Source organism: Gavialis gangeticus, unplaced genomic scaffold (genome assembly GCF_001723915.1).
Source record: "Gavialis gangeticus isolate Ggan-Ray unplaced genomic scaffold, GavGan_comp1, whole genome shotgun sequence".
Lineage (NCBI taxonomy): Eukaryota > Metazoa > Chordata > Crocodylia > Gavialidae > Gavialis > Gavialis gangeticus.
In genome coordinates this window covers 108,079,787-108,093,642 of record NW_017729022.1, presented here as the reverse complement: position 1 = coordinate 108,093,642, position 13,856 = coordinate 108,079,787, and the positions used below count along the sequence as shown (strand labels likewise).

The 13,856-nt window shown below is 41.1% G+C and overlaps 1 long non-coding RNA gene across 6 annotated transcripts in view; it reads right to left on the bottom strand.

Moving 5' to 3' along the window:
- The window catches only part of LOC109296523, a 149,376-nt gene that overhangs the window by 10,079 nt on the left and 125,441 nt on the right, over nucleotides 1-13,856 (bottom strand). For all 6 annotated transcript variants that reach the window (XR_002096974.1, XR_002096976.1, XR_002096975.1 and 3 more), the window contains one exon: nucleotides 5,044-5,149. This is a non-coding gene — a long non-coding RNA (uncharacterized LOC109296523). The remainder of the gene's footprint in view (nucleotides 1-5,043; nucleotides 5,150-13,856) is intronic.

Here is a 13,856-nt window from a genome sequence, read left to right as displayed (position 1 = left end):
TTCACGGTCAGGGCGGCTAGGGTCTGGAACCAACTTCCAACGGAGGTGGTGCAGGCTCCCACCCTGGGGGTTTTTAAGAGGAGGTTAGATGAACACCTTGCTGGGGTCATTTGACCCCAGTGCTCTTCCTGCCATGGCAGGGGGTTGGACTAGATGATCTTCTCAGGTCCCTTCCGACCCTAGAAACTATGAAACTATGAAACTATTTACTTTCTGATATACAATAACACCCAATTTTCAGACACTCCTATTTTACTTCCAATTATCATAAATTCAACAGTTCATAAAAGTTTCTCCATAGTAAACCTCTGTATCCTTAAACACTAAGATCAAAAAATAAACAATGCCAGGAAGAAGAGTGTATAACAAACATATAATTACCCATTACCTTAGTTTTTGATATCTTAAGTCTAATATCCTTACTACTAAAGCAAGGCAAACATTCAAACCTCCCATTGAAAAAGCCTTAATGTTCCTGGGATAATATCAAGCAGTAGTCTATGGAGTCCTAAAGTTGTTCAGGAAGAGCTTGTAAAAGTACATGTAGAAGTTACAATCATTAATATTTCATTTACAATAAATGGATTTTAAATGGCAGTATGAGCTGTCATCTGATATTAATATCATGCAAAATATTGTTTCATCCATCCATATTAACATCAATATTCAAAATGGGCTTGAAGAAAGACACCGTGATCCAAACATTTCTAAGCTCTGTGGAATCTGGATTTCAATCAGAACTTTTTTGCAAGACATCGCTAACTTAAGTGGAACCTCAGTGATAGGCTAGGCTTGACCTCAATTAATTCCTGAGCGCTGGGGAGGAATGGGTTAGTCATTGTTTGCCATCTGCTTTGGAGAACCAGTGTTGTAAGGAACCTCTTGTGCAGCCTGTGTAAAACCACAATGCACAAAGAGCGATAAAGGAAAATCCTGTTTTCAACTACATTTTTTTCAGTGCACACTAGAATGGTAAACACTTTGTGGTTAACCCCCCCTCTCCCTTCCTCTGAGTGCTTTCCTCTGGACAGTGGTCTTTGTGGTGCATACCACATCATTTAACATTCCCAATAAAGGTGCAGCAACAGCGCTGTGGATAAGCATTAGTGGTCTGCCTAATAACAACTTACTTATGGGACGCCAACCTGTCAAACCACAAGGTCACCTTTCAGATGGAACTCAAAAATCTATGGGTTCTTTCCAAGTTGCCACCTGTAGCCCTTGCTGTAATACACACTGTCAGAACACAATGCCGCAGTGAAATCTTAACAATGCTAATGCTTTCAGTTTTTTATTCCATAAGCAACCAGCCCCCTTGCAAGGTTGCCCCTTTGCTCTCCTTGTTTCAAGTCATCTACTGACTTTTAGGTCACAAGTGGATCCTTTGGAGGATCTGGTATATTCTAAGGTAAGTTGTGAGCATTTCTGACCATCTCCACACAATTCAGTCAAGTCCAAATTCTAATGTTTTTATTCAAGCAGAATGAGACCAAGAGTTAAGGGAGGGGTCTTCATTCTTGCATAAGGCTCAGGAGGCAACAGGAAACAGAACAGATCCCATTTTCTTTGCTTCTCATTACTTACTCCTTGCTGAAAAACATTAGCAAGTACAATCAAAAAGTTCTCCCCTTCGTTTTTATGGTCTGCAAGTCTTCTGCCATTCACATTTTGCCTCACTGCTCAATGAGAGGATGGTTACAACTTTCTTGAGCTTTGTAGGAGAGAAGCCATGGAGGTGTATAGGGTGTGTGGCTCAGGGAGATGTCTGTTGACTTGGAAAGGAGGGGCTGTATGTTCCTGCCGGTGCCTTTGATCCCAGTGAGGCAGAAACTTCCTCCTGCACTGCCTTCCATATTTTTTCCCCCAATGGCTATGTTAGTGGCTTAACTTCAAAAGCAGTGCTGGAGAATGGTGTGGGTAATTCCTGACCTGTGGTGAATGGTTAGAGTGCTGTGATAGGAAGTGAAATAAGTCCTGGTTCATATCCCCAGGACTTCCAGCATTCCAGATGATTGCCCCAGCCTGACTTGGGGTTAGAGGGCTGCGCTAGGAAGTGAAAGAGGTACCGATTCAAATCCATTCTAGATGAGGGGGACCCAGAACCCCAGACTTCCAGCAATCCGGGTGAATGCCCTAGCCACTGAGTTATAGGACAAAAGAGGGGCACCCTTATCACTTGTCGGTTCCTGAGGCTAAGCCTGGTAGACACAAGTTCTGGACATCTCCATTTTCAAACATCTAAGTCTGCTATGTATCCCCAAGGTGTGTACGTAAGGGTTATGGCTGCTATGGCACATACTCAATTGTTGTGACTGTGTAGTTGTGTATGGTTACCCATGAACACAAGGTATGTAGTCAGGAACAGACTATCCCTTGGGATTTTAAGTACCCAAAATGCCCTGCAGAAATTCCTGCCCCCTCCTCCCCCAAACAGCTATACTGGATGACTCAGTCACCCCTACTACAGTTCATGATTTATCTTAAAATAAAGTTTCTTCTCTCTGCATTAAAAATCACACCTCTTCCTCCTACTGATTACTGTCCTCAACTCATGCTAAAGAAAGACCTGAGGAGAAAGAAGAGAATTATCTTTTGCAATTTGTTGCTGCATACTACTATCTTTTAGAGTGTCAAATAAATAAGGCCTTTTAGAAAAAGAGAGAGAGAGAGGTGGAGAAAGCAGCAATAGTTGCATAAAATATGGTAGAAAAATGCTTTACAACAGAAACATTATGTTTCCTTTCATTAGGGTAGATGGCTTCTACCTTGTTTTTAGAATAAAAGCAGGTAACATGTCACCTGACATTTATGAACAGAATCAAAGAATGATATACCAGGCATACAAAAGAAATGCTTTCAATTATTTATTACCAGCAGTCCTTGTACTTATAGAAGGATCTATTGGAAAAGGATTCATAGAGTTTACCCATCAACATCATGCAATAAAAGAAGAGAAGGGATGTTGATAGATTTGCCTACTGGTACTATAGTATCATGTTTATCCTTTTCCTAAGACCACCTGGTATTGTTCATGGAGGCCTTTTTGCATTGAGGATTTCAAATAGATCTCTGAGACTGTCATTGACACTCCAAATTTTTCTAGTCAAGCATTCTATGTCAATTTGCAAGACAATTTCTATATTGATGCTATGTACATGGATACCTACTGACGTGCATGTACAATGGATGCAAAACCTGTGAGCCAGGGTCACCAAGTGTCCATAAAAAAATTAACAATTCATAAAAAAGGAAGCTGCCAGAGCTTCAATCAAGCTCCAAGGTTGGAAAGATGCTGAAGGCACTATTGAAGCAGACAGAGAGAGCACAGCAGCACTGCCTGGTGTCTGAGAGAGAGTGCAAAGCACCTTGAAGAGAGCTATTTCAGGGCTTCGTGGCTCATAGGACTCTGTAGCTCCCTGCTGTCCTTTCCAAGCTATGTGCTTCTGCTGCTACTGTATCCCCATTGCCTGTAACATTGCTTGTCTCACACGTATACGGACAGTAGTCCTTCTCTGGGTGTCTGTGCTGAGACAGGGGGTCCTTCTCTTGGGGGTCTGTGCAAAGCCAGCTGTGGTAACGCTGGAAGGGTAGGCTGCAGGTGGCACCATAGTGCAAGCTGTGGACAGGGGTATCAGGGTCTGTGGGTTAATAAAAGATCCCTTTGGGATTAAGCATAGTAAAAAACACTGCTGTAATCCAGCAGTGTTGCCAATCCAAGACATTTTTTTACTTACTATTTGTGAACTGTTTACTGACAGACAAATATTTTTACTATGCTTGGTGTTAAACCCCTAATTTGAACCCAGACCCTATCCAGGGTCTGGCAGAAAGGTTATATTTACATTACTTAAAAATATGTTAGTAAAGACATATATGTCAGTTATAAAAGTTTGATGTCAGTAAAAAGTTTTCAGGAGAGCAGGGAGGAGAGAATAGCTTTATGGCTAAAAAAAAAAAGTGGATCATGAGATACAGGCTCTCTTGCTGGATCTTCTACATACTTGGTTAAACCCTCTATGCTCAATTTCACTATGCGTGAAACAGGGTTAGCATTTACTTATCTTACAGGAATATAGTATAATAATTCATTTATTACCAACAGGGATAGGTACAAATATTTGAAAAGACTGAGGCAGAATCAATCCAAGTTATGTGGTTTTCTGTAAGTGGAGTAGTACAGATAAGCCGTGAACAGAAAACACATTTGGCCTTTTTTGGGAAGATGGGTGCAAATCTTAGACTGGTTTCCACCATTTTTCAACCAGTATATGTATGCCACGCTTCTGTTATGGGTATAGACTGGTTTCCAGTCTGTTCCTGGCCTAGAAGTCTTCTGCATCTCAGAAATCCTATTTAAATCCTCAGAGCTCAAATGACAATTGCACTGTTTACAGTTTTGTGCTGGTCTACTAACTGGAGCCTGTTTTCACTCTACAGTCTGTACAGAGTGTTGAGAACCTCAGAAGCCACTATGTGCATGCTTTACATTTGTGTCAGTGTGCATAATTAAGTTATATATTATTAGACATGCTGTTTTGTGTTTCTTAAGTGGCAAATTTGCAGGTCACTGTGGTCCTTTTTAAACAGTGCCAATAAGCTTATAGCCATATGTCCTAAGTGGGCACTTGTTTGTAGTGGGTATAAATGACAAGGAGAGAAAAAAATTAGGACTCTTTTCAGGGAATGTCAAAATGCAATAGAACCATGGTGATTTATATTTATTTTTCAATTTTTGTTGTAATTATGCTAAAGTTGAGGGTTTTTTTGGGGGGGGGGGGTTTCACAAATATTAAGGGTTAACAGAATTCCAATTACAGCCTACAGAAGCAGCAAATTAAAATGGTCATTATTTTAAATGTATATATGGATTCCAGGGTATTTTGGTAGTCAGTCAAAATATGACATCAGACCTTGATGAATTCTGACAAAAATACATTTCACAGCATTAAAGGCTCTGGAAATGACTCCAAATGATTGTTTTGCCATTTAATTCCTGGAAATAATCCACTCTGAAGGTCTACACACTGCATTTTTCAGGCATACCTTAGCATTTTCTCTGCACAGGTCATCAGATCATCTTTTCTTTTTTGACTTCTTTAGCAAGTCTCCCATAGATGGATGAACAGAGATTTCCAGTATGTCACACTTTCTATTTTAAAAACAGAAGAGAAACAACAAAAAAGTGAATGTTACCACTGTGAGGAAAAAGTGATTGGGAAGCATAGAAAGAATGGTTAAAAGAAGATCTTCCAGTTTGATATTCTGTATATGTACATTTTTTCCCCCAGAATAAAGACCAACACAGCACTCAAATACTACTTTGAAGGCTTTAGGTAGGTTTAACACATGTATAAGTGGTCTTTAGTACAGTGGTGTCTTTTACCTTTAATGAGGCTCTGAGACTTGAATCTTTTAAATCTATTTAATTCAGCTGCTATAAATCTTGATAAGCTCATTAAAAGTAATTGTTTCAAGTCTCTTTGGCAACTAGTAGGTTTTTAAAAATCCCGAGATAAAGTATTTCCATGTGAACTCCCCATTTCAGTGTGGGTAACAAGTTTGTCCTTAACACTCTGTCCACACTGGATTTTGCAAAGTTAATAAAAACAAAATGAAACATCAGCTTAATTAACTAAACCACAATACAGCCTATAAATATATTAATTGCATGTATTGAGTAAGATGTTATCATATTCTTAAGGAGTGAGTGAAACTTCTATCTGCAGATGATACTTTTGAATGTACCTCAATTATATATCCCTGTACAATTCACTTGTTATAGCTTTAAAAAAATACAATAAGGTGAAATATTTTTTATTCAGCATTTGAGATGACAATAAAACTCTGTAGTAGCTGTGTGAATAAAAGCTCATCCCAAAGACATCCTCATTTGCCTCTTTACATTAGGCTGCATTTTATATATATCCAGAGACATGTTTTCAGTTCTCTTCAATTACTGATGCCAGCCTCTTCAGAAAGGCTTTTTCCACCAGACCTTTTGTTTCCCAGTAATGCCACACAATATACTGTGTGTTCACAATGGCACTCTAAATCTTTTTGGAACACTACCTCCATGTAGTAATAAACCCCTCTCTCTGCTTACCTGACCCACATAATCCTTGCATGTGAATGCCCCATGCTCCCTGAATCTTAGCCTCACAATACCACAGTGGAGAAGTATTAAGTTTTACAAATAGGAAAAATAAAGGCACAAAGGCCAGATCCTTTAAAAGACTGTAGTGCTAAAAAGTAAGCACTGCAGTATCAATTGTTAGGGATTTGGCTCTTAGAGCAGACTCCAGTTTTGAGTTTTGTGCTTGGGCTACTGGTGCAGCATATGGGGGGGATTAAGTACCTTAGAAGGCATCTGAATGCTTTAATATCATGTATAATTTCATATTCAGGGTTACTTACGCTAAACCCTCCCCTGTCATCACTTTCTCAGTTTCAGCACGTATCAGCTATGTTGTTTAAGAACTTAAAAAAAAAAATCCTAAGATCTTCATGTTCTGTTTTGCTTCACCTGTTTCAATATTGCTCTTCTCACTCTACAGTTTATGTTGGTAGGCCTCCCACTTCTATCCTTTGACAGAACACTACCCTCTTTTATTGTTGTTTCCATCATCCACTTAGGTTGAAGAACCTGTCGGTATATTTTTTTCTCATAGCCTGCATCTTATAAGCATGATTTTACTTCGTTTCTGTGGTTGGAGATCAACTTCTCCTCCTCATCTCTGGTAACATGATAGTTCAGTCCCTATTTAAATATTTAACCTGCTCTAAAATGTGTTAATCCATCTGTTTGCCTTACTGAACAGCCGAAAATAATTTACTAAAACCCTGATTTTTTTTTATGAACACAACTATGTGGATATAACATTTTTGTGGTTTCTAAAACAGAAGAACAGTCTGCAAAAGTGAGGCAGGAATCATCTGGTTCAGCCTTAGTCAGATGCATGCATGGAAGATCCATGCACACATGCCCAGAACTAAGATGCACAGAAATACTACAGGAAAAGAAACTCAGTTGTATCATCTGTGCATAGAAACTATGTATTGATGTGGTGTCACCAAAATCTGACAGGCATGGGATTAGGACTGTCACACTGTAACACAGGAAAAAACCCTAGAAGATACACACATAAGTAACTTTTCTCATAATTGGACCGTGTCTTTAATGACTACTTTTCTATTCAAACCAGAATCACAGAGATTGTCAGATATTTTTGTTGCAACCATCAGAATGTATGAAACAATAAACACATGTTTTGCTGTTTTGCGTCCTGATTCAAGAAAGCTCCTTTGTTGAAGAAAAGACTTAAGGACATGCTAAACTTAAAGAACGGGCTTACGTTTGGTTGAACCCAACAGGACTAAAACATGTGCTTTAAATTAAACACTTTTTTAAGTTCTTTCCTGAACTGGGGCTTTGCTGAACATAAGAATGTAACACTTCTCAAGGTAAATAAATCCTACTAGTCAGCAAATATTTCCTTCTTTAATGGAAATTATGTTAACAATATGAAGCAAAATTAGTATATTGGCCAAATGGCAATGCTGTATTAAACGAGTTCTCTGAAACATGCAAGTGACATAAACTGAAACTAGGAAAAAAAACCCAGAGCCGTGCCAGAGAGCAAGACATTTTGTTCAAGGAAAACACCCCAATAATCATACAGAATGAAGATCAAGCATCTCACAGAACAACTTAGGGTAAAAACAGACCTTGTAGTTCTTCCAGGATAATATATTTTGTCCTGGAATCCTACTGCCTATTCTCTCACTATAAGTACCTGTAAAATAGCCAAGGTAACACTTTTTCCAAGGACAAACATAGCTAATTCGAGTTAATTGTCATTCAACTCAGGGTCAAACTATTTGAGTAAAAGGCTGTACTACTCTCAGGTTTTGACTTGGATCAGTTAGAACTGACTCAAATGAAATGTCTGTTTTTATTTTTGGGCCAGGTGCAGACATTACAGTTTTACAGGTATAAGTTACTGGAAACCAGTCTATATTTATAACAGAAGTTTGGCGCACAAAATTGGCCTATACCCATAACAGAACAGAAGTTTAGCACACCAAGACTAGTTAAAAATGGCAGAACCCTGTCTAAAATTTGTCCCCCGCTCCCCCTCACCAAAGGGGAAATGTGTGTTCTCTGCGCTACCTATCTAAACTATGCTGATTACAGAAAACTGTAATTTAGATCAATTCCAGCGCAGGCTTTTTGAATGTCTGTACCTAGTCTTGGTGTATTCATTTAATACCTGCTCATTGATATATTTAAGTGAGTCCAGATTTAATTTTTAGCCAAATCCCCTAGACTTGACGGCTCTTCTCTAATTCAGTGAACCAAGAAAGATATTAAAGGTTAGCTGAGAGTGAAAACCAATGCTGCCATTTTAGCTTAAACCAAGTAAATGATTTTGGAGGCCAAAGCTATGAGCAACCAGACCATGAAAAAAACTTTAAAATCATTGCGTGTCTAAGTTCTTCATGCTTTGTATTTTCCTGCTGTGCACAAACGTATGAATTTCCCAATGTTTTGTTTGTGTGGGCTTGATCTATGTGTAAAATCCTACTGAGCAGTCTTTTGGCAAATTTATCAGTTTGGTTCTAAAGAGGCATTTAAAAAAGATTATCTATAAAGAGGAAAATATTAAATATCTCCTGTGTGTATGCATTCTTCCAGGAAAACATTTTTTCTGTTTGTGTTATGTTGGTGAGAGTAGATTTTTCCCACTAAGATTTATCGGCTAACTGATCTCTGTCTTTTCCATTGGCACTGTATGCAGTTATGACAGTCCAGGTGTCCCTGATGTAGGAAAATCATCCCAGATACAGACCTTAAAGGGCTTACATTTCTCACAAGCATGACTTCCAGCCTTGTGAAAAAACACAGCTTTTTTCAGGGCCATGGTTTTGCAAAGACATTGACACTAAGAGTGATCCCACTTGTACTTGCCACAGTCCATAAATTTAAACCTTTACAGTAGGGCTGCCCTACAGTAGGGTGGCCCATAGGCTTCATGTGGCCTTCTGGGGTTAATGTGTGGCCCACAGGTTCTCACTAGGCCATCACTCCCCCCCATAGCTCTTACTGCAATAGAAGCCGGAGTCTCCAGGCTCCCCACCTTCCTCTTTGGCTGATATTTCCTGCCTTCACCCCACGAGTCAGGGCAGTGCAGCTGCACAAGCAGAGGAGGAGGAATCTAGGGCTGTAATGAAGGGGGGACTGGGGCTGCATGTAGGGAGCAGGGGATCGCACTTATGTGGTACAGTGATGCCTGTGGTGGAGGCAGGGCAGGGGGTGAAGTGTCCACATGGTATGCCTGGTTTGGCCCACACGGCATGTGGCCCCTGGGGGCTTAGAGGCCGGACAGTCCTGCTTTAGAGGATCATGGCCTAAAGCAGTTAAATTTCTCCTCTATCCCCAAGCTTTTTTGTAAGGGTAGATCAAATGCAATTTTCAAAGCATTTTTGTACTCTCTGGAGTGTTTTGTTTTCACTGATATTTTTAAAAGGCCTTTGGGGAACTAACTGGTAACTGCATAAGGAAAGAACCAAGCAGAAAATACAAAATTTCACTGGCATTAGCTAAGTAATACAGATCACCATTCAGACCAGAGCTAGATCTCACTTGCCCTGCATTAAGGACATATGAGCAGAGCTGTGTTTCTCCCTTTGTTGCGATAAGTTTAACAGGAGGCAGAGGACACTGCTTGGGGCTATGGGAGGGAAATGAAAAAAGAACTTTTTATTCATATTTTTTCTTTAAAAAAGAGACAAAGAAAGTTCAAGCTCTCACTTATCAGTTAGTTTCCCAAAGGCCTTTTAAAAATATCAATGAAAACAAAACGCTCCAGAGAGTACAAAAAGGCTGGAGTGTCTTTTCTGTTTGCAAAACAAAATTAAGAAAGGCAAAGGCAGACAGAGGCATGTCTGAACTGTACAAGCAGCAAGATCAAATTAGCTGGGTGAAGTGTCAGATTAACACAAGTTATACTGCTCCTGGTACTCAGACTGAAGTTAACTGGGACATCTCTGCATGGCACTGCGTTATGTAGCACAGGTGTACCCAGGAGTTCCTTCTACTATTATCCACCTGTATCTTCCCCCAGGAGGCTTGAGGAGGGAATAGGGAATCCCTACTTTTTTAGCCTCTTTTGCAAGCCTCGCCTGTTTCAATATTGCACTAACTAGTGCCAGGCAGGCAAGCGAAGGGACCAAGATGGACCAAACTTCATAGGAAAGTTATGTCATCACTAATAGCTACTAGGCTCAATCTTCAAATCATGGAAGGAGAAATTTGCCCTCCCTCAGGTGCTTACAACTTGTACCATGGGAATTTCACATACCAGATACAAGCTTTACCTCAGAAGATCTTGTGTGGTATTTACATTGGACTTTACAGGCAACCCCTGCTTAGCGCTCTTAATTGGTTCCTGAAAAGCTGAGCATTAAGCAAAACGAGCGTCAAGCAAAACTGAAAGTATTTGACGGCCCAGGATGGTGACCACAATTGTTTTAATGACCCAAGATGGTGACTGCAAGTGTTATAACGAAACTTGCTGAGTGCTAAGTGAAATCAGGTATCAATTTAAAATGAGTGTTATAGCGATATAGCACTAAGCGAAACAGCATTAAGCGTGGGTTGCCTGTAAACCACCTCATTCATGCACATACAATTTAAACGTTTTCTTTTCTGTTCCTCACAAGATTTCTTACACAATTATAATCTCATTTTTGCAGTAACCCTTTTTTGACCCAATCAATGGGCCAATTTGAAACAGCTTCCCTGGGGGTAGAACACAGGGCATGTCTACATGTTCATTAATGAGCTTTAGGTAACGTGCATTAAATCTAGTACCTCCATTGTGTGGTACTATAAAAATGAACATTAGCCTATTTTAATGCATATTAGCTATAGAACATTTTTTGCAGATGTTTTAATGCACATTAAAATAGGCTAAAGCGCATGTGTAGATGTGTCCACAATGTACATGAGATGGAGAGAGAAAGAATGTATGGTAAGAAGGCATCACCTTGCAGTGTGCACTGCAGTCCTCAGGGTAGTCACCGTTCCAGCCATAGGTGGCATGGCAACAATCAGGCTGGACTCGGAATTCTGTCATCAAAATGGGAATGTGCTTAAGTGTACTTCAGAGTGCAAAATATCAAAAGACAGTCATATGCTGCATAGCATACAGTGAAGTAAAAGAAAAGCTGTTGCTTTCTTTGGACCTAGTATGGATATTTGTTTTAAAGGTCTATTTGAGTTAAAAAAAAAATAAGTTATAGGTTTCTAGGGCTAGGGCCATGCTTACGCAAAGAAGTCAGCTTCAGTTTAAAAGGAACATCTATGTGCTAAATGCATCCAAATCTGCTTTTCTTTGGTAACTCAACACGTATAAGCTATAAGAAGGGTTCACACTACTCATTCCCCATTGCATGTGGTACTGAAATGTAAGCTTTATGAGACATAGCCAAGGTCCCATGGTCTTCAGCACCAGAGGAATTAAAAGTTCAATGTTACATTTTGACGGGTAGAAGTCTAGGTATAGACCAGGGGTGGCAAAATGGTGGATCTGGCCAGTGGCCAGACTCCATTTCCCAGCAGCCCCTGCCCTCCTTGCTGTGGTCAGTTTCCATGGAGACCTCAGAAGCAGTGGGGCTGTGACAGCATGGGACCATGGCTCCATGGGGACCATTCCCAGCAGTGCTGGCCAGACAGGTGGCTGGGTGGGGAGCTGCTCCAGGGCTGGGATCTTGCACTGGTGACAGCATAGTCCAGAGCCAGGGCAGAGCCATGATCTGTTGCCTGCATGCCATTGCCCAGGCCCGTGGTAGACTCCATTTCCCAGCAGCCCCTGCCATGTTACCTGGCTGGTTTCCATGGAGACATAGAAGTTATTTGAACTTCTGGGTAGAAGCAACTGCAGGAAAAGCCCCCATGATCCCTGGTCCCCTGATGATGGACTGGCCATCCAGCTGAAGGAAGTGTTGAGTGATTAAGGTAATCACTTAAGTAACTTTAATTTTAGTTACGTAGATTTAATAAGCTAGCTTTTTTTCTTTCTTTCTTTTTTCTTTTTACATTTCTTTACCTGCATTTGCTCTGTTAATATATACTCTGCTTTAATAGACTGACTGTAGCCTTGATTACCTGTAAGCCAAAAGGGTCCAACTTAAGCCCTTAAAATGGAGTAACAGAGCAAAGGTATGAATTCCATGGACTTTGCCCAGGATGGGAGTAGCAGCAAGGAGAGAGTCAGAGCCAGGCCAGTAGCAGCAGCAGCAGCAGCAGCTGCTGTTCTTGTACCACCTCAATTCAAAAAAGTGCCCAGGGTGCCCAGGGCTGATGGATGCCCTCAAGATGGGTTTCCAGAGCTGGTGCCCTGGTCCCCCCTGTCCTTGTTATGCACCTGTAATGGTCTATTTACCACACTGTCTTGGCCAATATGAAGTTTAATGCAATTAATGCGCTTGGTTAATATTTGGTATCCTAAAATATTAAATGCTGCAGTGTCCTCAATTTGACCAGTTGTGGGAGGTTCAGTTGAGGTTTACTCGGCTATTTTAAGTGTCTGCCAGTGGGATTTATATCTGATATTCGTATTTGTAAAACAACAGTGCTATTTTACTTCTGCCCAAGATGACCTTGGGGGACCTCAGAGGTGACGAATGATACTAATGGTCAAATCTGTTCCTTAGTACTACTGAAATGGCAACATACAGAGAAAACTAATGATGAGTATTTGCACAGCCATAGTTTCAGGGGCACTGCTAATCCTATTTACTGAAAAATTAGCTTCTTCAGTCACCTCTGAGATCATATTTATGCTTCCATATATGTTATGCTTAAAAGTAACTGTGGATGTTGTACAGGAAGTCCTCGGACTTATGACACAATTAGTTCCTGAAAATGGCGTCTTAAGTCGAATGTTGTAACTCAGAACCAATTTTCCCGTAGGAAACAATGCTATAAATGGGGGATTGGTTCTGAACCAAGGCCCAATACCCCATTTTCACCAAAAATAACCCAGAATTTTGTACTCAATCAATTACAGATGAGTAATATAGCTACATTAATGGATTTATATTGTAAATAGTTTCATAGTTTCTAGGGTCAGAAGGGACCTGAGCAGATCATCGAGTCCGACCCCCTGTCATGGCAGGAAAGAGTACTGGGGTCAAACGACCCCAGCAAGGTGGTCATCTAACCTCCTCTTAAAAACCCCCAGGGTAGGAGCCTGCACCACCTCTCTTGGAAGTTGGTTCCAGACCCTAGCCGCCCTGACCGTGAAGTAGCGCCTTCTGATGTCTAACCTAAACCTACCCTCTGCCAGCTTGTGACCGTTATTCCTGGTCACTCCTGGCGGTGCTCGGGGGAACAGTGACTCCCCCAATGCCTGCTGATCCCCCCTGACCAGTTTATAACAGGCCACAAGATCCCCCCTCAGCCTTCTCTTTTGGAGGCTGAACAGGTTCAGGTCCCGTAGCCTCTCCTCATAGGGCCTGCCCTGCTGTCCCCTGATCATGTGAGTGGCCCTCCTCTGGACCCTCTCCATGCTGTCCACATCCCTCTTGAAGTGCGGCGCCCAGAACTGGACGCAGTACTCCAACTGCGGCCTGACCAGTGCCGCATAGAGGGGGAGGATCACCTCTTTGGACCTGCTCGAGATGCATCTGTGGATGCATGACAAGGTGCGGTTGGCCTTCCTGACTGCATCCCCACACTGCGGGCCCATGTTCATCTTGGAATCAATGATGACTCTAAGATCCTTTTCTGGCTCTGTACTGATAAGAAGGGAGTTCCCCAACCTGTAGGTATGGAGCTAGTTGTTCCTCCC